This window comes from Hyla sarda, chromosome 5, assembly GCF_029499605.1.
Source record: "Hyla sarda isolate aHylSar1 chromosome 5, aHylSar1.hap1, whole genome shotgun sequence".
Taxonomy (NCBI): Eukaryota; Metazoa; Chordata; class Amphibia; order Anura; family Hylidae; genus Hyla; species Hyla sarda.
The window spans coordinates 83372427-83399983 of record NC_079193.1 but is presented as its reverse complement, the minus strand read 5'-3'; the positions used below and the strand labels follow the sequence as shown (position 1 = coordinate 83399983).

At 42.9% G+C, this 27557-nt stretch overlaps 1 protein-coding gene across 4 annotated transcripts in view; it reads left to right on the top strand.

The window, feature by feature from the left end:
* OSBPL3 (oxysterol binding protein like 3) overlaps nucleotides 1-27557 on the top strand; it is a 240803-nt gene that overhangs the window by 94233 nt on the left and 119013 nt on the right. Inside the window, exon 1 of one of the 4 annotated variants that reach the window (XM_056519830.1) lies at nucleotides 13413-13444. The exons of the other annotated variants lie outside the window; for them this stretch is intronic. The gene's annotated coding sequence lies outside the window, so the exon portion shown is untranslated. Of the gene's footprint in view, nucleotides 1-13412; nucleotides 13445-27557 lie in introns of those variants that run through there. 4 annotated transcript variants of the gene reach the window in all.

Sequence of the window (27557 nt, the reverse complement as noted above, 5' to 3'; positions counted from 1 at the left end):
CCAAAGTTCATCTTCATACTTTATATTGCTGCATGGTGGTCAGCGGGTGACATATGCCGCTATAACGCTATACAGTAGCATACAGCAGAGGCGTACGATGAAGGCACATGCTGGGAAATAATTCATGTGTATAGAATAACATGGTTTGAATCTAGTCTAAAGCTTTTCTTTCATAGGGTTTTTGCACAGAGATAATGAAATCCCTTTTCATAAGTCTTATTCCTGCGTATAGATGTTATGGAGAAGAAAGTAGCTCATGTGGAGGCACAAAGCCCATCTTCATACTTCTTTTTGCTGCATGGTGGCCAAAGGCTGAAATATGCCACTATAGACACTACAGTACACTATGTATAACATGGCCAACCATTTATATTTGAATGGAATGTAACGACGCACCAACATAGCGGCTGCAGGGTAAAAATATGGTTGGGTGGCTTCCCAGCAATAACGGCTAATTAAAATGCAAGCAATGGCAGTTTATGTCCAACTAAAACAGGATAAAATGAGGACAGTGTTAAATGTGACCTTTCTTTTTCGCCATCGTATTTTTATTATGACGGTGTATTATTTTGAACGCACATTTTACTGTGAAAAGTGAACCCGTCACTATAAATGAACATTGATTTAATAAGCCGCAAAATGTTCCTAGACTCTTCAGAAATGAGATAATGTACATCTCTAGGTATGTCTGTCTCTACAATTGTTATGGTGTTAACCTTTTCAGATCTTTCACTTCTTTAATGACTTTACCACTTCAGTGTCCTATTAAATTAAAGGGGTATGCTGGTGGAAAACATTTTTTTTTTTTTTTTTTAAATCAAGTGGTGATAAAAAACTTAATCATTCCAGTACTTTTCAGCTGCTGTAAGCTCCAGGGAAAGTTTTGTAGTTCTTTTCTGTCTGACCACAGTGCTCTCTGCTGACACCTCTGTCCATGTCTCAGGAACTGTCCAAAGCAGGAGAGGTTTGCAATGGGGATTTGCTCCTACTCTGGACAGTTCCTGACACGGACACGGCATTGTGGTCAGACAGAAAAGAATAACTCAACTTCTTCTGGAGCATACAGCAGCTGATAAGTACTGGAAGGATTAAGATTTTTAAATACAAGTAATATACAAATCTGTTTAATTTTCTGGAGCTAGTTTATATGAAAAAGAGAAAAATAGTTTTCCAGCAGAGTACCCCTTTTTAAAAGTAGATTCACTAATATTCTTTATGGGTACATTAACCTACACAGAATCCGCAATTGGACATCTGCATTGCAGTTATGCGTTTCTTACTTTCTTTGGAACATTCGCGACTGTTTATTTTAGAACTTCAGATCTGCAATTGTGAAATCTGTATTTTACACGGCAATCAAAAATACAGAAGAATATCTTTGTAAAATCTGCAGTTGCCCATAGCAACCAATCAGATCACTTCTTTCATATTTGAAAAAGCCTGTGAAAAATGAAAGAAGGGATCTGATTGGTTGCTATGGGCAACTCAGCAACTTTTCCTCTGGACAGGTTTTGATAAATCTCCCCCATTGTGTGTGAATGCACTCAACGGGAATCTGAGAGTTGGATCACCCGCACTAAGGCCACTTTTATTGTAACGGAGCCTAACGGGAGGCATAACTGGCACAGAGGATCCCATTCACTTGAATGGGATTCTCTGATGTCCGTTATTCCGTTGGAAGATAGCGGGAGAAAGACCGCAAGCACACATTTATTCGGAGTATGCAACTCTCATGTGCCCATAGCAAAACTATAGTTCTATCACCATATTGCACATAATCCAGGGTGTATAATACAAAAAATAGAAATCATTGAGAAGCCATCAGGTTTTTTATTCCAATCTTTTCTATTTTTTGTATTATACATCCTGGATTATGTGCAATATGGTGATAGTACTATAGTTTTGCTATGGGCACATGAGTTGCATACTCCGAATAAATGTCATAAGAAGGAGCACTTTAAAACTAACACTTGAGAGGGAAAGGGACAACTAATGTACTTTATATCTTACGTATCGAACACTAAAGAACTGTTCAATCTATCTAACATTAAGGAATCGTATAAAAAACGCATAAATATCTAATTTTTTTCCATGTATGCCACTTAAAACGCACAAATATCAATATTGGCTGACTGACCATTTGCGAAGGTGACATATATATATATATATATATATATATATACGGTATATATGGACAGTGTTGCAATGCCTCTGCTCCAATATTGACACTAAATTCACACTATTGCGGTATCCTTTGCGCATGTTGCCAATAATGCACGGAGATCTGTATGTGAATGCCGACTAACTGAATGTATGATGAACTGATATTGACATTCACGTAAGGACATTGCTACAATGCACAGGATTTAATGTGTGATATATCCGAAAAGACGGTACGAAGACGTTTTTTGATTATGGACAGTACAAGTAAGTGTTGAGAACATATATGCACAAGTCATGCATTTTATTTTATTTTATTTTTTTATCAAAGTGTGAATATAAGGTTATTATCAGTACCAGCATATGAAATGTTGATATTGTTCAACCGTATAAAACGAACTGTGTCTGCATATACAGTATTGCCCGCTGCACTTCATGGCCGGCATTTATCATTGTAGGTGTAAGAAGCATTTTTCTACACCTTTTTTTTGAGTGCTGGTAATATGCAGAGCATTTGATAAATTTTGTGCAGGTCACGTTTTCTGAAATTTCTCTCTTCACATACACCAAAAAGCTGAGCTAAGTCTGGGCTGGTGTCGTTTTAGAGACTTTTCAGTGGCTTTGCGCATTTAATGCTCCTTTTTTACAAAAAGGTGCAGTTCATAAAACCCTTCCATATCTCGTGTGTTGCCAAAATCAGTGGATTGCAACTCAAAATCAGCAGAAATGTGAAAACCAAAAGTGCAAAAAAGTCAAAAATCCTGCTTGCGCCTTTTTTGCACCTTTTCTAGACACAAAAAAACAGTCGAAAGACAATGATAAATGTCGACCTATGTCTCTCTAAACAGACACTGCTGCAGGATTTGGACTAGCGGCTAACATTGATAAAGTGAATATTAGCGAATATCCAAGGTGCGGTCGCAAACCACAGATGTGAATTAAAGACTGCTGATTACAGAAGTACGCTATTTGAGACAAGAAACTGAGAAACGGATACTTTTTGCACAATACTCCCCATTATAACAGGAGGGTGTTGTTTAAGATGCTGTAATACACTCAAACACTCTATTGAATGGCGGTCAGCAGTGAGTGTTTTTTCTTTATAAGTTTTCTCCACGTATTTTTTCATCTTTTAATAGGAATCAATAAAGAGTATTTTTAGAAAGGTTCCCTGATATTTCAGTTTTTGTTATTTCATTAAGGGAGACCTACACATGCACTAGAGTATTTTTTCTGTAGTATATATAAAACCATATATATATATATATATATATATATATATATATATATATATATATATATATATATCTATATCGAACCAAAGAAAAAGCAAACAGGCGGCACTCCAGCGTAGTAATAAACTCAACGTGATGTTTATTCACCCATAGTGCAACGTTTCAACCCACTCAATAGGGTCTTTTTCATTGGTTCCTTGGATTTAAGTTCTTGGTCTGAACTTTGGCAGTGGCAGAGCACCCGCACTTTACAGACCAGAAGCTGCTTTTCACAGTGCCACTCCACTTGGACTTTGTGCTGGAGATAAGTGTGTATATATATATATATATATATATATACACACACACACTTATATACTGTAGTATGGGCATTGTTCAGGAAAAAAAATACTCTCTTGCCGGATAACCCCTTTAATAATGTGGGTAATCTAGATTAAAACAATATATTATCACTAAGTTGGATCCAGCTGTTCCAAAGTTATCAGTAGTATTGCTAATATTTGAATTCTGCTTTCTGAGCAATGGAGGAGGGAGCTGGCATTTCTAGCATTCCTTTCTCCGTCACCCCCTCCCTCATCTTGAATATCTTTGCTTCCCTCTTACGTCTTCATGACATGGAGTCTTTCCCCACATGACTGCACTGCTATGGGTGCAGAGTACAAATGAGGAGGGAGGGGATCTCTGAGCACAGGGAGTAATAGAAGAAATGCCAGCTCCCTCCCCCATTGCACAGAAAGTAGAATTTGCATATTAGCAATGCCACTGAAATCTCTGGAACAGCTGGACCGATCAGAGTAAGTAATACATTATTTTAATCTTAATCACCCGCACTATTAACCTGTCAGATTCCCTTTAAAAGGGGTATCCACGATGAAAAGTTATCCTGAAGATAGGGAATAACTAGTTGATCAGTGGTAGGAGGGGGTAAGAACACTGGAACCCCCTCTGATCACCAGAACAGAGATCAGTTGTCCACCAAATGTAGCAGCAGCCTACATATCCCACCATTCCATTCATGATCTATAGGAATTCCAAACATTCCTGTATGTAGGCGCTTACTTTTAAGAATATCTCTTAAAGCCTAGATCATGCTCAAGTGTCAAGGAGCCTGGGCTGAGTTGCAGGATGCGAGACCTCCGGCATCAGACTTCCAGGAATCTGTCTGATAACCTCAGTCTCTGGCTCCCATTGCCCAGGAAGTTTTAAGAGAACCTGTGGCCAACCCCCTCAAAATTAATATTTTACTGTCAATAAATAGCTAATGGTGCCCTGATCACAATTTTTTTTTGTTTTTGTTTCTTCATACACCCTCCCGTTCCTGAGATATGAGGGTTTATAGTTTGCCTGATAATTTAGGAAATCAGTCAGATAGGCGAGAACTTAATTTCAGTACCTGGAGTGACTGTCAGTTGATGAATAGGATTATACCGGTCCCTCAATGTACAACATTCATACCCCTGACTGTATAAACACCTTATAGTCACTCTCCTTATTTAATTTAAGTTCACGCCCATCTGACTGATTCCCTAAATTGTCAGGCAAACCATAAACCCTCATATTTCAGGACGCCCTGAGCTAAAGGTATTTAAAGGGGTACTCTGCCTTTAGATATCTTATCCCCTATTCAAAGGATAGTGAATAAGATGTCAGATCACAAGGGGTCCTGGCCTGGCTATTACACAGCCGTCACACCCCTCCCATAGACTTGAATGGTGGGTATGTGACATCACAAACACCGAAACCCCAGGCTTCTATGATCAGAACACCGCTGTGCCAGCCCAGAGATTGTGGAGGGTCCCAGCAGCCAGACCTCCCACGATCTGACATCTTATCCCTTATCCTTTGAATAGGGAATAAGATGTCTTGGGGCTGAGTACCCCTTTAATGATAATGCAATCTCATTTTATAGATTTTGGTCACAGGGTCTCTGTTTCTGCAGAATGCCCGTGCTTAATATTTAGGCGGGGTTCCACATGGACATTCTGACATGTGAACATACCCATTTGGCAGCTGCTGTATAAACTTTAAATAAGCTGTTTTAACAGCAATGGAGATTGATGACTACATTACATATTTCCCCACCTCTGCAGGTACAGGGAGAGATCTACAGCAGCTGCATCTCCCCCCTTTCCCAATCTTTTATTGTATTTATCATTGTGGTTAATTAAAAAAAAATATATATTTTTGCACTTGCAGGGGAAGTGGCTTTGTGTGCACAGAGCAGTTGCATTCATCATTTGTGTGAAAATAATATTTGTGCAAAAAATTTTCCTAAAATAATCCACTTCCTAGGTGGCGTTGGATGTGGGAAGTTGTGCAATCTATTATGTTGAACGTGCGGTTTCCTACATTAGATACAGAAACCACACCAGGAAAACTGTCGAAATGATAAGAAAAAATTTAATTTTCTCCCAAATAATAAATCTCTATCTTAGGTACATCTTTGTGAACTGGAAATGGTGCAGATTTTCATTGCATGTTTGCCCCCTTAAAATCTGTGGGCGCTTATAGTGTTGGTGTGGATTAGGCGATGGGCTAAACTAGGCAGAGGAGTTTGAGGGGATTGGTATTTATTTTTTACCCTTAACCAATGCAAAGAGGTGCAGGCTTTTCAATGGTCCCTACCCTTGGAGTAGACTTCAATAGCAACAGCTGACACATGGATAGACAAAAGAGGCAGATTTTTGGTACCATTGCAGAAGATAGAAATCATAGTATTTTATCAGTCTGGAATTGAAGCAGTAGATCAAGTTGGGCACCAGACTAAAGGATATGGTCAGAAAATAAATTGGGTCAATATGAAATCATAGAAAATGAAACAAACACCTTTACAGGGACCCAAACAGAAAATAGTGTAAGGGTCTTGAGACAGCTGGACATTGGTTGGATAGCAGGTGTGTTGGCATGGGCTAGCAAACAGAAGCAGAAAACCCAAGAGAGCCATGGTGGAATGGATAGGGGATTATACAGGATTCTGGACATAGAGGCACCTATGCAGGGGAACGTATGATGGTGGCCCAGAGAGTGAAAACATTCTGATGAAGTTCTGCTGTGACAACTCTGGTGTTATAAATCCCAAATAGTTACAGTAGCTAAGTAACTGTGTGCATGGGGCCTAAGAGCCTAGAATGTAATCTGGTGTTAATAAAATGTTTTCTCAGCAACACCTTAGCATAAAACATAGTTCAATAGGACTGTCACTAAATCCTCTACCTCTGGTTACGGTAGGATAATCTTGGTGAAAGGTGCACTTCGGTGCCAATTGGCAAGCTACATTCTGTACTGATACAGTATTGATGGATGGAGAATAGGGGGGGGGGGAGTGAAGAGCAAAAGCCTGTTGACATGTTGTCTTCATGGTTGCATATATTTTTGGAATGATTCTTGTCAATTCTCTATACAAATAGTTGTGCTTATCGTTGACATTTTCAACTCTTAAACTGCTACCGTGGTGTTATACCTATGTGATAGGTTTCAATAAATGCATCTGTTTAAAGTGTTGCATAAAGTATTAAAGAGGTTATCCATGTTTAAAAGAATAAATAAATAATAAGTTAAATGAACCAAATACATAAAGTAGCACATGCTGTATGTTGATAAATGACGAAGAGTCATCTGTGTGGTGCCACTCTTAAGTGTCATGCATTCTGGTCCCTTTACCATTTAGGCCAGGGAGTGTCTGGAGGGACACAAATAATACATACTAATAGTGCAAAGAGCTAGAGAGACAGCAAAGAGACAACTGTGAAAGTTGGAGATCTCTTACCACAGGGCTGTTGTCATAGTTAAGACTGCCCAGTACTGCTTTATCATGCCTTCCATGCTGCTGCGGTTTAGGCTGTGCAGGATCTGCTCCTTTGTATGGGCAGTGTTTGGCAGACACTATAGACATTAGGCCCCGACCACCAGCTCTAGGAGACCAGAAAATTATTGATGATGCCTTTTAGGGCTGAAATCTGCTGTGCAAGGCCATGTACAAGTTATATGATGGCCAGAACTAGTGCTGCTCCTCATGTACACACAGGGCAGCTTATTCTAATAAGTGACCTGAAATTACAGATAGGCTTAAAGGCCTGGGGAACCTCAGTCAAGCCAGCAGGAGGCGCATGGTTAAGAATTGTAACGAAACTTTAAGGAGGTGGTACCACCCAGATTATTAACATGCAACCCGTGTATCTTTATAACTTAATTTCATACTTTACTATGCTGCTAGGGACAGGGGCATATTTAGAAACAGAATACTGTTAAGTAAAACTGAACAAAGATGGGTTAGTGGCTGAAAGATTCTACCATTTCTTCTTATCCTCTCTCCACAGGAAAGATAGACCACTATGATTACCTACAGTATTAAAAATAGGACTCATGAAGCTCTTGAGTGGAGCAGTAGCGGAGTATTCATTATCTATAGGACTGCAAAGCATAAAGAGTATCTGCTTAAAAGGGCATTCCCATGTGAAGACATAATCCCTTATCCACAGGATAGGACATAATAAGCTGATCATGGGGTCTGACTGCTGGGTCCCCCACTGATCCCAAGAAAATTGTCCCCATTGTCACCAATCATGCTTAGCCAGCTCTCTAGAAGCCACTAACCATTACCAAATTCGGTGCATGCTGAATGTGCTCCCTTTTTTCCAGGGAAAACTTTGTCACTGTTCTTGGAATTGTTGGGGGTCCCAGTGGTTGGACCCCCCCATTGATCTGCTCATTATCCCTTATTCTGTGCATAGTGGATAACTTATTAAGATGGAAATTAAGAGTCTATTCACACGTAGAATATCCGATGCATTAAATCCTGCGCATCAAATATGTGCAAAATACTGTACGAGTGGATGAACAAGGTCTAAACCATAAACAGATCCTAATGGTTGAATTGTTATAAGTAAATATATTGGCACATATAGATTCTCTATAAATTGCTCTTAAAGTGCAGCTGCGCACAATCCATAAACCTGATCTATGTATGGTGAGGAGGGGTACAAATTTAAATGGATTCTATTGACTAACCCATAAACTAAATGTATAAAGACTGTCAAGTCAGTGACCTATATACCATTATCACTGTCTGAATCACATTGCAGAAGGATTTCATGGACCGGAAGCTACTTTGTCAGACTGTACTAAGGCTGTAGGAAAATTTTGCTATAACACATAGTACACACATAAAGGGGTACTCCACTGGAAAAAAAAAATTCTAAATCAACTGGTGCCAGAAAGTAAAACAGATTTGTAAAGTACCTCTGTTTAAAAATATTAACCCTTCCAGACCTTATCAGCTGCTGTAAGTTTTTTCTTTTTTTCTTTTTGAATTTCCTTTGTCTGACCACAGTGTTCTCTGCTGCCACCTCTGTCCATGTAAGGAACTTTCCAGAGTAGGAGCAAATCTCCATAGCAAACCTTTCCTGCTCTGGACAGTTCCTGACCTGGACAGAGGTGGCAGCAGAGAGCACTGTGGTCAGACAGAAAGTCAATAAAAAAAAAATGAACTTCATCTGGAACATACAGCAGTTGATACATACTGGAAGGATTAAGATTATTAAATAGAAGTAATTTACACATCTGTTTAACTTTCTGGCACCAGCTGATTTAGAAAAGTGGAGTACCCCTTTAAAATACAATGACCTCCATTAGGTAATGAGTATCTGTAGATACATTTATGGTATATGCCAGGAGCTATTGCCCTGCTGAAAGCATTGTGAAATCAAGTAACAAGATGTCTGTCCACTTCGCTGTTACTATGTTTCTTGAAGCTTTACCTAAGAAAGAAATATGTTGTAGTCTCCGTGTTGGTGAATATACTGGAATAACTGGACGTAGAAATATGTAAGTTATCCCAAGGCATACTCCCAAGGCAAAAATACCAGCAGAAAGTGCAGTCAATTCTTGTTAACCCTTTCCTGGATCCTTGCCATCTACATATGTTACTAGGAGGAATACATTCCCACATGTGGAAGTACATGCACATCTTGGTGATATTGCAAGCATAGTGGTTGTATCCCATAGTCATCTAAGAGCGGGTTTGCTGTGACTGACAGTCCCACTAAGGGCCTGGCTATTTAAAGCTCATCAATTATGAGTAAATGATCAAAGGGAAATCTGCACAAGTAATACAGTGTGGATTTTAAGATGTCTGTCATTTAAAAAAAAAATCCTAGAAACATGTCAAAAGTTTTGATCATTCGGGGTCTCAGTCCTCACTAGTTAGCCATTGATTAAAATGTTTGACGTATGTCTGTGACATGTCAAAAGTTTTTATTTTTTTAATTGACAGACACTTTAACCCCTTAAGGACCGGGGTTTTTTCCGTTTTTACATTTTCGTTTTTTGCTCCTTGCATTTAAAAAATCATAACTCTTTCAATTTTGCACCTAAAAATCCTTATTATGGCTTATTTTTTGCGCCACCAATTCTACTTTGTAATGACGTCGGTCATTGTGCCCAAAAATCTATGGTGAAACGGAAAAAAATCATTGTGAGACAAAATTGAAAAAAAAACGCCATTTTGTACATTTTGGGGGCTTCCGTTTCTACGTAGTACATTTTTCGGTAAAAATGACACCTTATCTTTATTCTGTAGGTCCATACAGTTAAAATGATACCCTACTTGTATAGGTTTGATTTTGTCATACTTCTGGAAAAAATCATAACTTCATGCAGGAAAATTTATACGTTTAAAATTGTCATCTTCTGACCCCTATAACTTTTTTATTTTTCCGTATATGGGGCAGTATGAGGGCTCATTTTTTGCGCCGTGATCTGAAGTTTTTAACAGTACCATTTTTGCATTGATAGGACTTATTGATCTTTTTATTCATTTTTTCATGATATAAAAAGTGACCAAAAATGCACTATTTTGGACTTTGGAATTTTTTTGCGCACGCCATTGACCGTGCGGTTTAATTAACGATATATTTTTATAATTTCCGCACGCGGCGATACCATATATGTTTATTTTTATTTACACTGTGTTTTTTTTTTTTTTTATGGGAAAAATGGGGTGATTCAAACTTTAAATAGGGGAGGGGTTAAATGATGTTTATTCACTTTTTTTTTTTCACTTTTTTTTTGCAGTGTTATAGCTCCCATAGGGACCTATAACACTGCACACACTGATCTTTATCATTAATCACTGGTTTCTCATAAGAAACCAGTGATCGATGATTCTGCCGCATGGATCTCTGGCACTGAGCAGTCATTCGGAGATCGGACAGCGAGGAGGCAGGTAGGGAACCTCCCGCTGTCCTGTAAGCTGTTCGTGATGCCACGATTTCGCCGCGGCTATCCCGAACAGCCCACTGAGCTAGCCGGCATACTTTCGGTTTCACTTTAGACGCTGCGTTCAACTTTGAATGCCGCGTCTAAAGGGTTAATAGCGCGCGGCACAGCGATCAATGCCGCTCGCTATTAGCCACGCCGTGGCCCCGCGTTGTAGATCGGGAGTGGACACATGACGTTCCAGTACGTCATGTGTCCTTAAGGGGTTAAATCCGAATTATACCCATTGAAGGAGATTTATCATTCTTTTGAAAAATATGGCTTTTATATGACAATTTTTTTTACTTACTTTTGCTTACATGCAACCTATTTATCAAATAGTCTCACGACCTTGATAAATAAATCACACGTAAGCAAAACCCGGGAAACCCGCTTACAAAAGCATTTCTTTATCTACCCTTTATTACCAGTAACATTGCTAGAGAGTGACGGGGAGGGGGGGTCATACCGCATCGGGTGACACCCTGACTGGCCTGCCTGGCACTAAATATCTGCACTACAACTATCCCGCAACAACCTATCCACCCTCCTCAGAAATTAAGATATTAAAAACATACTATGCCGCACCATGGATATCTGGACTCTGAAAGCTTTTTTGTTTCATTTTGAGCCCGTATTTTGTGACGCCGGTGGGCAGAGTCTTGCGTTGCTGTGCTGAGGCCGGAGTTTACGTCAGGAAGGAAGACAGCGCAGCACCAACAGGCACATAAACAATAGTGAAGCCACAAAAAAAATAAAAAAACGGCTCGGTACGTTACCTACCCCAAAATGTGCATTAAGCCATATTACTATGAATGTTTCTTTTTTTTTTAAGTGCCCCATATGGGTTATTTACGTAGTCTGTAAAAATTCTTACACAATTATTTTGTGCCTTATTCTATTTTAACAAGACATTGAATTTAAAATATAGTGGGTACGCCAGTATGTACGTGTCCTAAAATTAACAAGGTGTGCAGTGTGTATTTTCAACTTAAAAATGAATAGTTATTAGTTATATAATTAATTAACTTTAATGTAGTAGTTTTGTTTCATGATGCAGAACAAGAACAGTTGTTAATGTGAGTGTTAATGTCCTTTTCTGCAGTCGTCTGCACTTTCTGTAAGAGTGGGTCCACACTACGTTTTGTCCCATACGGGAGCGCATACGGCAGGAGGGAGCTAAAACCTCGCGCTCCCGTATGTGACCGTATGCGCTCCCGTATGCCATTCACTTCAATGAGCCGACCGGAGTGAAACGTTCGGTCCGGTCGGCTCATTTTTGCGCCGTATGCGCTTTTACAACCGGACCTAAAACCGTGGTTGACCACGGTTTTAGGTCCGGTTGTAAAAGCGCATACGGTGCAAAAATGAGCCGACCGGACCGAACGTTTCACTCCGGTCGGCTCATTGAAGTGAATGACATACGGGAGCGCATACGGTGACATACGGGAGCGCGAGGTTTTAGCTCCCTCCTGCCGTATGCGCTCCCGTATGGGACAAAACGTAGTGTGGACCCAGCCTAAGCCAGGTTGGACCTGGAATACATATGCGACTTTTAAATGGAGATGCAACTTTTTTCTTCATAAATAGCGACTATCGCATTTGATAAATACATGACCACTGCAAAGTAAAAAAAAATAAAAATAATTACTACGTGAGCAGATTTCAGAAGTGTGCGTTGGAATAAGCAAAAATCAGCAGCATGTTTAGCATGTTTTTACGCAAACAAAAATCTACTACGGAGCTTAAAGGGGTAGTCCAGTGCTGAAAAACGTATCCCCTATCCTAAGGATAGGGGATAAGTTTCAGATTGCGGCCGGTCCGACCGCTGGGGCCTCCTGCAATCTCCTGTTTGGGGCCCCGGCTTGCTGGCCAGAGAGAGGGTGTCGACCAACCCACGAAGTGGCGGCTGACACGCCCCCTCAACACAACACTATGGCAGAGCTGAAGATTGCCGAAGGCAACGCTTCGGCTCTGCCTTAGAGTTGTATTGAGGGGGCGTGTCAGCCGCCACTTCGTGCGGTGGTCAACACACCCCCTTCCCGCCGGGGCCCTGTACAGGAGATCGTGGACCCCCTGCGATCTGAAACTTATCTCCTATCCTTAGGATAGGGGATAGGTTTATCAGCACTGGACTATCCCTTTAATAAATCTCCTTCATTGACTACAGGGGGGGGAAGTCACAAACCCATAATTGGGGCCTACTCACTCTACAGAATCTCTGCCCGGAATATTTCTGCATTTCATTTGCAGCAGGCAAATCCGTTTGTGCTGGGACGGCGCTGACTTGCGGCATCGCCATTGAGTGGAATGCACAGAATTCTTCCAAATGAATGAACATGTTAATTTTTTCGGCGGAGTAGAACCAGGAAAATTCTGCAGTGTTAACGGGTCAACTGTACCAATGCTATCTTTATGCAGCAGGATTTCGAGCCGACGCACTTGGGATGATAGTAAATCTGAAGAACTTTATGGGTACATGCTGCATTATGTTAGACAGAATTCACTTTTGTAGTTCTTAGGATCCTTCGATCTTTCATACAACATAAAATGCGGTTCCTTTCTATTATATTTATTGTTAGAATTTTAGCAGTCTAATATGTGACTGTACGGACAAGCAGAATCCAGGAAGCTGCGACTTGTCACTAACACTATGTAACATGATGCCAATTCTGTCACATTACAGCATGTATAGGGTGTATACTTTTGTGCCTTCACGCATTGCTAGGCAACATCATACAAGTTGGAGTAAAAAGTCAGATCTCGGTGTTACAGACCTGCTTCGCTTCCGAGAGGTGAGTTTCTGTAGCCTCGATAGTTATAGCTAGTAAGTGTGCGTTGTGTGTAATGTTTGTTGGTATTGTGATGTATAGGCTTCTGTACAGTCACCGTGACAGTGGTAAAGCATGAATAATAGTACTTTGCTAGAAGGAAGGCCAGGGTCCTCCTGTATACTTTTTAGGTTTTTTTTACGATGATTACTACTCTTACAACTGTATCTGTATAGTATTGTGCGCAGTACTCGCATGAGGTTTTCCTCTAGTGAAGTCAGTGGAATTAAACAAGCCACAAAAACTCCACACCTGTGGTTTAAACGAAAAGAGCGAAATTATCTAAAATTAATTAAAGGGGTTATCCAGGAAAAAAACTTTTTTTATATATATATATATATATATCAACTGGCTCCAGAGAGTTAATCAGATTTGTAAATTACGTCTATTAAAAAATCTTAATCCTTTCAGTACTTATGAGCTGCTGAAGTTGAGTTGCTCTTTTCTGTCTAAGTGCTCTCTGATGACACCTGTCTCGGGAACTGTCCAGAGTTGAAGCAAATCCCCATAGCAAACCTCTTCTACTCTGTGCAGTTCCCGAGAAAAGCAGAGATGTCAGCAGAGAGCACTGTTGCCAGACAGAGAAGAACAACTCAACTTCAGCAGCTGATAATTATTGGAAGGATTAAGACTTTTTCATAGAAGTAATTCACAAATCTGTTTAACTTTCTGGAGCCAGTTGACATATGAAAAAAAAAGTTTTTTTTCCTGGAATACCCCTTTAATATTGCAAAGAAAAAAGGAGACTGCACTCACCGTCCAGTGATCATCATTTTACTTGAGTCCGGAAGGCATATACAATATGTGCAGAACAGGCATAAGGAGGCTGGAGGCAGAGGTGATGACGGGACAGTACTGTTTCGCACGCTAAGCGTGCTCCCACTAGCCGACACCTCAGGAAGTGGAAGCTCGCTTATCATGTGAAACAGTACTCTCCCGTCATCACCTCTGCCTCCAGCCACCTTATGCCTGTTCTGCACGTATTGTGATCACTGGACGGTGAGTGCAGTCTCCTTTTTTCTTTGCAATATTTTGTGATTGTCTCTATACGAGTATGCACCCCGGACTCCAGGGTCAGGCTCGGTTCTTCGTGGTCATCATTTAATTGTGACCTTAACCCCCCCTTCAGCTGTGCAAGTGCCGGTTCATTCACTCTTTTACGAGCAAGTTCTCTGAGTTAATAAGCAAGTTATTTTGCACCCCACAACCATTCATGTGCGTGACTATTAAAGGGGTTCTCCGGTGCTTAGACATCCCCTATCCAAAGGACTGATTCCAAACGGGGTGCAAGATCCCGGGGGTCCCCAGCGGCGGGACTCCCGCGATCAGGCAGCTTATCCCCTATCCTTTGGATAGGGGATAATATGTCTAAGCACCGGAGTTCCCCTTTAAAGTATGTTCACACGGCGGAATGTCTGTGCGGAATTCCCCTGGAATATTCAGCTGCAGCATTGATTTTAATGGGATTCTGCTGCACTGTGCACACTGTGAAATTTCCGCGGCAAATGTTTCTGCCGCAGAAATCCCAATTTCGGTGTCCGCGTTCTGCAGATTTTGATCAGAAATGCATTGCCGTCTATGAGACAGCACATTTCTGTGCAGTCCTAGCACCCGCCAGAACTTTCAAATGTGTGGACATTCCACACATTTTACTGCTATGTGAACATACCCTTATCATTCTGCATCTTATCTGCAGGCTATAGGGGGGATTTAGGAATTGTTTCACCTCATTTGTTTTGTTTTTTTTACTGTTCCTTGGCATAGTGATTTTTTGGCACCAAAGTTTTGCGACTTGATTTAGACAGGTTTTTTTTTTAAAGAACATGCCAAGTCGTGATGTTTAGTTTATTTCATGCAGTGGTCAGGAATTAATGATTTGCGACTTTTCAGTATGTCACATCTTTTGGCGCAATTGCGCTAACGGAGGAGAAAATCTACACCAGCCCGGACCTGGTTTAGAAACTGACTGTGAGCATTAGAAAGTGGCACATTTTGGGGCAGGGGGTCAAAAGTCACAGAGGAGGCACCATACAAAGTGCAGTACTGAAGTAAAAAGGGGTACCAGCACCATATTTATCACGTCCTGCACCATGTAATAAATTGGGCGCACGTACAACTGCTTCCACCACACAAATTAAAGGGGTGAAAAGACGTTCACCTACACCAGGCTTGATGAATTCCCCCTTATCTGTAGGTGTAGGATACCTGTACATGCCGAGGAGAGGTGCTATATCTTGTATCCTCAAGTTCTGAGAAGCTTCATGCACATATATATAACTGCTCAAAAAAAATAAAGGGAACACTTAAACAACACAATGTAACTCCAAGTCAATCACATTTCTGTGGAATCACACTGTCTACTCAGGAAGCAACACTGATTGACAATCAATTTCACATGCTGTTGTGCAAATGGAACAGACAACAGGTGGAAATTATAGGCAGTTAGCAAGACACCCCCAATAAACGAGTGGTTCTGCAGGTGGTGACCACAGACCACTTCTCAGTTCCTGAGAAGTGGCTCAGGTAGTGCAGCTCATCCTGAATGGCACATAAATGTGAGCTGTGGCAAGAAGTTTTGCTGTGTCTGTCAGCGTAGTGTCCAGAGCATGGAGGCGCTAACAGGAGACAGGCCAGTACATCAGGAGACATGGAGGAGGCCGTAGGAGGGCAACAACCCAGCAGCAGGACCGCCTTTGTGCAAGGAGGAGCAGGGGGAGCACTGCCAGAGCCTTGCAAAATGACCTCCAGCAGGCCACAAATGTGCATGTGTCCACCCAAATGGTCAGAAACAGACTCCATGATTGTGGTATGACGGCCTGCTGTCCACAGGTGGGGGTTGTGCTTACAGCCCAACACCGTACAGGACATTTGGCATTTGCCAGAGAAAACCAAGATTGGTAAATTGGCCACTGGTGCCCTGTGCTCTTCACAGATGAAATCAGGTTCACACTGAGCATATGTAACAGACGTGACCGAGTCTGGAGACACCGTGGAGAACGTTCTGCTGCCTGCAACATCCTCCAGCTTGACCGGTTTGGCGGTGGGTCAGTAATGGTGTGGGGTGGCATTTCTTTGGGAGGCTGCACAGCCCTCCATGTGCTTGCCAGAGGTAGCCTGACTGCCATTAGTTACTGAGATGAGATCCTCAGACCCCTTGTGAGACCATATGCTGGTGCAGTGGACCCTGGGTTCTTCCTAATGCAGGACAATGCTAGACCTCATGTGGCTGGAGTGTGTCAGCAGTTCCTGCAAGAGGAAAGCATTGATGCTATGGACTGGCCCGCCCGTTCTCCAGACCTGGATCCGGTTGAGCACATCTGGGACATCATGTCTCGCTCCATCCACCAATGCCATGTTGCACCACAGACTGTCCTGGAGTTGGCAGATGCTTTAGTCCAGGTCTGGGAGGACATCCCTCAGGAGACCATCCGCCACCTCATCAGGAGCATGCCCAGGCATTGTAGGGAGGTCATACGGGCACGTGGAGGCCACACACACACACTACTGAGCCTCATTTTGACTTGTTTTAAGGACATTACATCAAAGTTGGATCAGTCTGTAGTGTGACTTTCCACTTTGATTTTGAGTGTGACTCCATATCCAGACCTCCATGGGTTGATAAATTTGATTTCCATTGATCATTTTTGTGTGATTTTGTTGTCAGCACATCAACATAAAGACAAAAGTATTTCATATGATCAGCTCATTCATTCAGATCTAGGATGTGTCATCTTAGTGTTCCCTTTATTGTTTTTTGAGCAGTGTGTGTGTGTGTGTGTATATATATATATATATATATATATATATATATATATATATGTGTGTGTGTGTGTGTATGTATATATATATATATATATATATATATATATATATATGTGTGTGTATTGAAATAAAGACTGTTTGGAATCTTTTAGGGTGTTACTACTTTTTTGGTTGTGGCAAAACACTTGTCTGTTTTCTTCACATTTTGTATGTGCTGTATGTGTTTCCTTCCGGGCCTACGTTGCTCTGGTACTTCCCTCCTGATATGACGATTTAATGGTGGTGAAAGTGTTACTGCAAGTCTTGTCAATTGTCAGGTATTCAGAGTATTCTTAGTAAGCCATCTACAGGGAAATCCTGTGTGGTTTCAGATGACTCACTTTCAGGAACTAAACTGATAGAATCCATTTTCAGTAAATTATCTTCTTAAACTCCTAGGGGGGCATTTACTAAGGGGTTTAGTCATTTTTTTCTGACTATTTTTGGCGCAAAATTGTCGCAATTGCGCCTACCCTATAAATTGTGCGACTTTCCCTAGCAAGAGCTAGAAAGTCAAAAAAAAAATTCCCGCTTAATTTACGCAAGTTTTCAGTTTTGACTTGCAGTGGTCAGGAATTTATTAACTGAGACAGTCGCAGTTGCGCAATAAACTGTCGCAACGGCCGTAAAAATTGACTAAATTTACTCCAGCTCCAACATGGAGCAGGAAAAGCTACTGCCGCCCGGGCTCCGACATACTTTCTCCCCGCTACCCTCACTGCGCTACCGGGACACTACAGTGATTTACATCCCCCCCCCCTCACCTGCCAGCGCCATGCAACTCCCATCTGTCTGCTGTTGCAAGACTACAAGTCCCAGCATGGCCTTACAGTGAGGACACGCTGGGAGTTGTAGTCTTGTAGCAGCGGGAGCTGAGCGGCGCGGGCGGGAGACGGGGGGGGGGGGGGGGGGGTAGCGGGGAGGCAGTATGAGGAGCCCGGGCGGGAGACAAGGGGGGGGGGGGTAGCGGGGAGGCCTTATGAGGAGCCCGGGCGGGAGACAAGGGGGGGGGGGGTGGGTAGCGGGGAGACCGTATGAGGAGCCCGGGCGGCTGCACTGTAATGTCAGCCCGGGCTCCTGCCCTGAGAGCCATAGGCTTTGGCTGTCAGGGCATGCTGGGTGTTGTAGTTTTGCAACAGCTGGAGGGCCACAGTTTGCAGACCACTGGTGTGTGGTCTGTAAACTGTAGTCCTCCAGCTGTTGCAAAACTAAACAGCTGAAGGGGACCGGCGAAGAAGTTCACTTACCCTTCCGAGGCTCCAGCGACGATCGCTGACGGAGATCGTCGCGCGGCACTGTCGCGCGGCAGTGTCGCGCGGCAGTGTCGTGCAGCGCTGGATCCTACGGAAGCCGGTAAGTTGCGCAAGCTTCCCAACCAGGGTGCCTCCAAATGTTGCAAGACTACAACTCCCAGCATGCCTGGACACCCTTTGGCTGTCCGGGCATGCTGGGAGTTGTAGTTTTGCAACAGCTGGAGGCACCCTTGTTGGGAAACACTGGCCTAAAACAGTGTTTCCCAACCAGGGTGCCTCCAGATGTTGCAAGACTACAACTCCCAGCATGCCTGGACAGCCATTGGCTGTCCGGGCATGCTGGGAGTTGTAGTTTTGCAACAGCTGGAGGCACCCTTGTTGGGAAACACTGGCCTAAAACAGTGTTTCCCAACCAGGGTGCCTCCAGATGTTGCAAGACTACAACTCCCAGCATGCCTGGACAGCCATTGGCTGTCCAGGCATGCTGGGAGTTGTAGTTTTGCAACAGCTGGAGGGCCACAGTTTGCAGACCCCTGGTTTGTGGTCTGTAAACTGTAGTCCTCCAGCTGTTGCAAAACTAAACAGCTGAAGGGGACCGGCGAAGAAGTTCACTTACCCTTCCGAAGCTCCAGCGACGATCGCTGTCGGAGATCGTCGCGCGGCACTGTCGCGCGGCAGTGTCGCGCGGCAGTGTCGTGCAGCGCTGGATCCTACGGAAGCCGGTAAGTTGCGCAGGCTTCCCAACCAGGGTGCCTCCAGTTGTTGCAAGACTACAACTCCCAGCATGCCTGGACAGCCTTTGACTGTCCAGGCATGCTGGGGCTTGTAGTTTTGCAACATCTGGAGGCACCCTGGTTGGGAAACACTGTTTTAGGCCAGTGTTTCCCAGCCAGGTTGCCTCCAGATGTTGCAAAACTACAACTCCCAGCATGCCTAGACAGCCTTTGACTGTCCAGGCATGCTGGGACTTGTAGTTTTGCAACATCTGGAGGCACCCTGGTTGGGAAACACTGTTTTAGGCCAGTGTTTCCCAGCCAGGTTGCCTCCAGATGTTGCAAAACTACAACTCCCAGCATGCCTAGACAGCCTTTGACTGTCCAGGCATGCTGGGACTTGTAGTTTTGCAACATCTGGAGGCACCTTGGTTGGGAAACACTGTTTTATTCCAGTGTTTCCCAGCCAGGTTGCCTCCAGATGTTGCAAAACTACAACTCCCAGCATGCCTAGACAGCCTTTGACTGTCCAGGCATGCTGGGACTTGTAGTTTTGCAACATCTGGAGGCACCCTGGTTGGGAAACACTGTTTTAGGCCAGTGTTTCCCAGCCAGGTTGCCTCCAGATGTTGCAAAACTACAACTCCCAGCATGCCTAGACAGCCTTTGACTGTCCAGGCATGCTGGGACTTGTAGTTTTGCAACATCTGGAGGCACCTTGGTTGGGAAACACTGTTTTATTCCAGTGTTTCCCAGCCAGGTTGCCTCCAGATGTTGCAAAACTACAACTCCCAGCATGCCTAGACAGCCTTTGACTGTCCAGGCATGCTGGGAGTTGTAGTTTTGCAACATCTGGAGGCACCCTGGTTGGGAAACACTGGCCTAAAACAGTGTTTCCCAACCAGGGTGCCTCCAGATGTTGCAAAACTACAAGTCCCAGGTTGGGAAACACTGTGCCCGGCCTCCGCCCCACCTTACTGTAAGGGTATGCTGGGAGTTGTAGTCCTGCAGCTGGGGGCAGGGGACAAGCTTGTCACATTTATTATCACCTGCTCACACATCTCCTGCACCACACAACTACAACTCCCAGCATGTCCTTACTGTAAGGGCATGCTGGCAGTTGTAGTCGTGCGGGGCGGGAGATGATAATAAATGTACTAACCCATTTTTTTGTTTTCTTCTCATTTCAGATCCGTTTATCCTGTGGACTCCTTCGGATTCGGTGGACTACTTCGATGACCAGCGTTTTTCTTTGTTTGATTTTAATAAAATGGTTAACGAGGGCTTGTGGGGGAGTGTTTTTTGTAATAAAAAATTTTTAAAACCTGTTGTGTTTTTTTCTTACTTTACTAGACAGGCTTAGTAGTGGAAGCTGTCTTATAGACAGAGTCCATTACTAACCTGGGCTTAGCGCTAGCCACAAAAACAGCTAGTGCTAACCCCCTATTATTACCCCGGTACCCAACGCCACAGGGGTGCCGGGAAGAGCCGGTACCAACAGGCCTGGAGCGTCAAAAATGGCGCTCCTGGGCCTAGGCGGTAACAGGCTGGCGTTATTTAGGCTGGGGAGGGCCAGTAACAATGGTCCTCGCCCACCCTGGGAACGTCAGGCTGTTACTGTTTGGTTGGTATTTGGCTGAGAATGAAAATAGGGGGGACCCTATGCGTTTTTTTTTTTTTTTTAAATAAATAATTAAATATATTAAAAAAACGCATAGGGTCCCCCTATTTTTATTCTCAACCAAATACCAACCAAACAGTAACAGCCTGACGTTACCAGGGTGGGCGAGGACCATTGTTACTGGCCCTCCCCAACCTAAATAACGCCAGCCTGTTACTGCCTAGGCCCAGGAGCGCCATTTTTGACGCTCCGGGCCTGTTGGTACCGGCTCTTCCCGGCACCCCTGTGGTGTTGGGTACCGGGGTAATAATTGGGGGTTAGCGCTAGCTGTTTTTGTGGCTAACGCTAAGCCCGGCTTAGTAATGGACTCAGTCTATAAGACAGCTTCCACTACTAAGCCTGTCTAGTAAAGTAAAATAAAAATAAAACACAACAGGTTTTAAAAAAAATTTATTACAAAAAACACTCCCCCACAAGCCCTCGTTAACCATTTTATTAACATCAAGCAAAGAAAAACGCTGGTCATCGAAGTAGTCCACCGAATCCGAAGGAGTCCACAGGATACACAGATCTGTAGAAGAAGTAACCAAAAAAAATAAAAGTGTAAGTACATTTAAGGAGAAAAAAACTGTGTTAAAAAAATGTAATAAACACACACACACACACTAAACGCCGTTTACCACTTCTGAGCCATGACTACAATTTACAGTGATCCCTCAACTTACAATGGCCTCAACATACAATAGTTTCAACATACAATGGTCTTTTCTGGACCATCGTAAGTTGAAACCAGACTCAACATACAATGCTACAGACAGTCCAGATCTGTAAAACGTGTCAATGGCTGGAAGAACCAACCAATCAAAATGGGCATTCACTGGTAAAACCCCTGTATTACTGAAGTGTATGCACTGACTGGTATTACATGTTCTGTACACTTTACCTGTATCAGGGTTAGCTGCTCTTTTGGACACCAGGTGAGGGCGACTCCATTACTTGTTTTGGACATTGCCTGTACTGTACAGGACCCCTGAAGAAGCTCCTGTCCTCTACATAGACCAGTGTTTGCCAAGCAGGGTGGCCCCATTTTTTGCAAAACTACAACTCCCAGCATGCCCGGACAGCCTTTGGCTGTCCAGGCATGCTGGGAGTTATAGTTTTGCAACAGCTGGAGGCTCCCTGCTTGGGAAACACTGACATAGACAGTGATTTACAGCTCCCAGCAGATCTTTATTACTTTTATATGTAAGGATTTGCTTTATCTATATCAGTTATCTACTTATTTTTCTTTGTCACTTTTTCCTATTTTTGGATGACATTTTGGTGCCTTTAGAACCAATTACCCTGTTTCCATAGAGTTATGGTCTCAACATACAATGGTTTCAACTTACAATGGTTTTCCTGGAACCAATTAATATTGTAACTTGAGGGACCACTGTAGTTATTGAATTATTTAGATGTGGTGAAAAAGCTAAAAAAAACCTCAAAAACAAAAGATCCAGAAGGAAACCAGCAGCCAAACCTATTCAGACAGCAGGAAAAAGGAACAGACTATTTTTTCTACTACATGAAGTAAATTTCCCACTTTTGCCTATGTGTGCCAAATTTATTAATGCCGTGCAACAATTTAGTAAATTTGTCGCACATAGTCAAAAATGAAGTAGAAAAAAACAGGGTAAAAACCAGACTACATAGTAAAAGATTAGTAAATGCCCCCCCTAAAGATCAGACCAAGTAATGCCCTGTGCACACGTTATTGCCTTTTTTTTTTCTCCTCCTAAAAACAACAAAAAGCGTAAAGGTCAAGAACGTGTCAGTGGGATCCGTGGCAGAACAAACTCATCCCATCTGCCATGGCTCCTGTAAAAAAGGGTCACCATTATAAACTTACTCTGAGGCTATGTTCAGACCATAGAATTTCTGCTCCGAAAATCTCATGCAGGCACGAAGACCGCTCCAAAATGCTTCTAGACGGCAATGCAATGCAGACCTCGCAGAAAGAATAAACATGTTTATTCGTCCGCAGATTCTGGAATCGTGATTTGCACCGTGTGAATCTTGCACGGAAATTCCATAGTGTGAACGTACCCTTACCCAGCCATTCACACAAGGGATCAGCGCATAGTGGGTGGTTGTTGACCCCTGTAGCGGAATTTTCCAATGAGTGTGCTTCCAGCTGTTCCGAAACTACAATTTCAAGTATGCCCAGACAGCCAATGGCTGTCCAGACATGCTTGGAGTTGTAGTTTTGCAACAGCTGAAGGCACACTGGTTGGGAAACACTTCCCTATAGTGTCACAAACATACACCATTGGCATTTTCCAGCCTCTCTTGCATTCACAGAGTGCAAGATTTATCTTGTCCGGTAAAAAATATGTTACCCCCTCTCCCAATGCTGGGATGCGGGAACCCGGCTACAGCACATGTATAGAAGTGACGGAGATGAAAGAGGAGTATAGCACTTTGGCATCTCCTGTCCTCCCATAGAGAATGAATGGAGCACAAGCCATCTACAGCATGCACTATCTCTGTAAGCCGAGGTCCCAGCGGACCCCCCCGCCATCGGGTACTTTTCACCTATTCTGTGGGACAAAGGATAAGTATTTTTCACCAGACAACCCCTTTACAGCTCTACAAACAAGTCATTCATGAATGTTGCCTAAATCTAAATTGAAAACAAGACAAGGACTAGTACGGTTTAACTGTTTGAAGGAGGTGAAGTGTAGCTATTTGACATTGGTGGGCGCTGAAGTCCAAGCAACTTCTCCGATCAGCGAGTGCTGTGTCCCCTTGATTGATTACCAGGCACAGCTCCTTATATTTTGTTGTGGTGATGCCAGGTACTGCAGCTTATTCTCATTTACTAAAATGGGGCTAAGCATTGCTCCAACGATATGTAAGGACCTGTGTCTGATAACCAGTGAGAGACTTCACTGATCTGATATTGATGGCGGACCCTGAGAATTGGCCATTAATATCAACATTCCAGAAAATGTAAAAGTTAGATATGCAATGAAAGATGCAGTAGTAGCAGTGCAGTACCACACTATATACATATGTTGCTTGTCTCTATTAGGCTTGTATACACACACACACAACACACACACACACACACACACACACATATATATATATTTATATATATATATATATATATATATATATATATATATATATATATATATATATTTATATACATTCCAGCAGGTGGAGCAGCACTCGAGTATTGATGATGGGGTGCAAGGCGGTGGTTGAATCCTGGCCACAGACTCCAAAGTTATACAGCAAATGGATACACAGCAGCACTTCCAAATCGTGATTAATTAGTGGCTTTATTAATCACAGAGTGAATATACGATGCTTCGGCCACCTCACGTGGCCTTCATCAAGCCTAAGTGCTGCTGTGTATCCATTTGCTATATATATATATATATATACACATATACACATACACACAGTCATGGCCGTAAATATTGGCATCCATGAAATTTTTCTAGAAAATGAAGTATTTCTCACAGAAAAGGATTGCAATGACACGTTTTGCTGTACACATGTTAATAGCCCTTGTGTGTATTGGAATTAAACCAAAAACGGAGGAAAAAATAAACAAATTGGACATAATGTCACACCAAAGTCCAAAAATGGTCTGGACAAAATGATTGGCACCCTTTCAAAATTGTGGAAAAATAAGATTGTTTCAAGCATGTGATGCTCCCTTAAACTCACCTGGGGCAGGTAACAGGTGTGAGCAATATAAAAATTACACCTGAAAGCAGATTAAAAAGGAGAGAAGTTCACTTAGTCTTTCCATTGTGTGTCTGTGTGTGCCACACTAAGCATGGACAACAGAAAGAGGAGAAGAGAACTGTACGAGGACTTGAGAAACCTAATTATGGAAAAATATCAACAATCTCAAGGTTACAAGTCCATCTTCAGTAATCTAGATTTGCCTTTATCCACAGTGTGCAACATTATCAAGAAGTTTGCAATCCATGGCACTGTAGCTAATCTCCCTGGGCATGGACAGAAGAGAAAAATTTATATAAGATGTCACCGAAAGATAGTCCGGATGGTAGATAAGCAGCCCCAAACAAGTTCCAAAGATATTTAAGCTGTCCTGCAGGCTCACGGAGCATCAGTGTCAGCGCGAACTATCCGTTGACATGTGAATGAAATGAAACAATGTGGCAGGAGACCCAGTAGGACCCCACTGTTGACACAGAGACATTAAAAAACAAGACTACATTTTGCCAAAATGAACTTGAGTAAGCCAAAATCCTTCTGAGAAAATGTCTTGTGGACAGATGAGACCAAGATAGAGCTTTTTGGTAAAGCACGTCATTCTACTGTTTACCGAAATGGAATGAGGCCTACAAAGAAAATAACACAGGAACTACAGTGAAATATGGTGGAGGTTCAATTATGTTTTGGGATTGTTTTGCTTCCTCTGGCACTGGGTGTCTTGAATGTGTGCAAGGCATCATGAAATCTGAGGATTACCAAGGAATTGTGGGTCGCACTATACAACCCAGTGTCAGAAAGCTGGGTTTGCGTCCAAGATCTTGGGTCTTCCAGTAGGACAATGACCCCAAACATACGTCAAAACGCACTCTTCCAATAAGAGAGACCTGGAGCAGTTTGCAAAGGAAGAGTGGTCCAACATTCCGTGGTGCAACATGGTGTTGGTGGATGGAGCGAGACATGATGTCCCAGATGTGCTCAATCGGATTCAGGTCTGGGGAACGGGCGGGCCAGTCCATAGCATCAATGCCTTCCTTTTGCAGGAACTGCTGACACACTCCAGCCACATGAGCTCTAGTCTAGCATTGTCTTGCATTAGGAGGAACCCAAGGCCAACTGCACCAGCTTATGGTCTCACACTGGGTCTAAGGATCTCATCTCAGGACCTAATGGCAGTCAGGCTACCTCTTGCAAGCACATGGAGGGCTGTGCAGCCCCCCCAAAGAAATGCCACACCACACCATTACTGACCCACTGCCAAACCAGTCATGCTGGAGGATGTTGCAGGCAGCACAATATTCTCCATGGCGCCTCCAGACTCTCCAGTCACGTGTGCTCAGTGTGAACCTGCTTTTATCTGTAAAGAGCACAGGGCACCATTGGTGAATTTGCCAATCTTGGTGTTCTCTAACAAATGCAAAACGTCCTGCACGTTGTTGGGCTGTAAGCCCTGTTTTTGACCGTTTGAGTGGACACATGCATATTTCTGGCCTGCTGGAGGTCATTTTGCAGGGCTTTGGCAGTGCTCCTCCTGCTCCTCCTTGCACAAAGGCGGAGGTAGCGGTCCTGCTGCTGGGTTGTTGCCCTCCTATGGCCTCCTCCACGCCTCCTGATGTACTGGCCTGTCTCCTGGTAGCGCCTCCATGCTCTGGACACTACGCTGACAGGCACAGCAAACCTTCTTGCCACAACCTGCATTGATGTGCCATCCTGGAAGAGCTGCACTACCTGAGCCACTTGTGGGGCTTGTAGACTCCGTCTCATGCTACCACTAGAGTGAAAGCACCGCCAGCATTCAAAAGTGACCAAAACATGAGCCAGGGAGCATAGGAACTGAGAAGTGGTCTGTGGTCACCACCTGCAAAACCACTCCTTTTTTGGGTGTATCATGCTAATTGCCTATATTTTCCACCTGTTGCCTGTTCCATTTGCACAACAGCATGTGAAATTGATTGTCAATCAGTGTTGCTTCCTGAGTGGACAGTGTGATTTCATAGAAGTGTGATTGACTTGGAGTTACATTGTGTTGTTTAAATGTTCCCTTTATTTTTTTGAGCAGTGTATATATATTATATAAGGAAGTGCGTGTAAATGTTCCCTTTTTCTCTTTTGTTTGATTATGTTGTTATTACCGTGAGCAAACAATAGTGCACTGGTGAGTACAGAATAGTGAAAAGTGTTGACACATGTATGACCAATAAACTGACCTTCATGAACTATTCTCCAGGTGCTGTACAATAGAGCCAGGTGATCTCTTTTATGATATTTGTATGGCCATGCCCAGGGTAGAGCTAGTACCATGTGACTGTAATTGTTATTGTAACATAAACTCGCATTTCCATAGGAGATAGAATCAACAATTACCGATGACGCATTACTTATCTATATCTAGGGAGATGTTTTTTGCATTCTAAAAAAATGCAGATGAGCACGAAACCAATGACTCCTACCAAAATTATCCAGCTGGCCAAGATGGGAGATTTTACTGACTAGGGAACTCTCTTTCCCTATACATTCTTTACTACTACCTTGTAGTTTTTGTTGGCCTTTTAACGTGGCTCCTGACGCTCCAGCCCTATTGCAAACAAGTGTCTAGACACGAGTTGCTTAGACAGTTCCAGATGTCTACTACTGTCCTGGACCACGACACATCTGTCTCGATTAAAGTGATCCATCATAGATTGCTTCTGTCTGGTGAATTACTCCAATGATGACGTGAGGTTGCAGAAATGAGTATAGAGGAAAATAAAAATGTCTGTGTGGTTGGTGATAACCTGCCTCCTAGTTCCTTATAGGAGACAAGTGACCTGTTATATTGACACATTGGTGTGAGCATTGCGTTGGCACTCTTATAAGGGTATTTTATAGTGCCATGTTGCTGGCACAAATGCAGGGATAGTTTAGTGTGTAGAGAGTATGGAGGGTTTGATATTGGTGTGCAACATTTT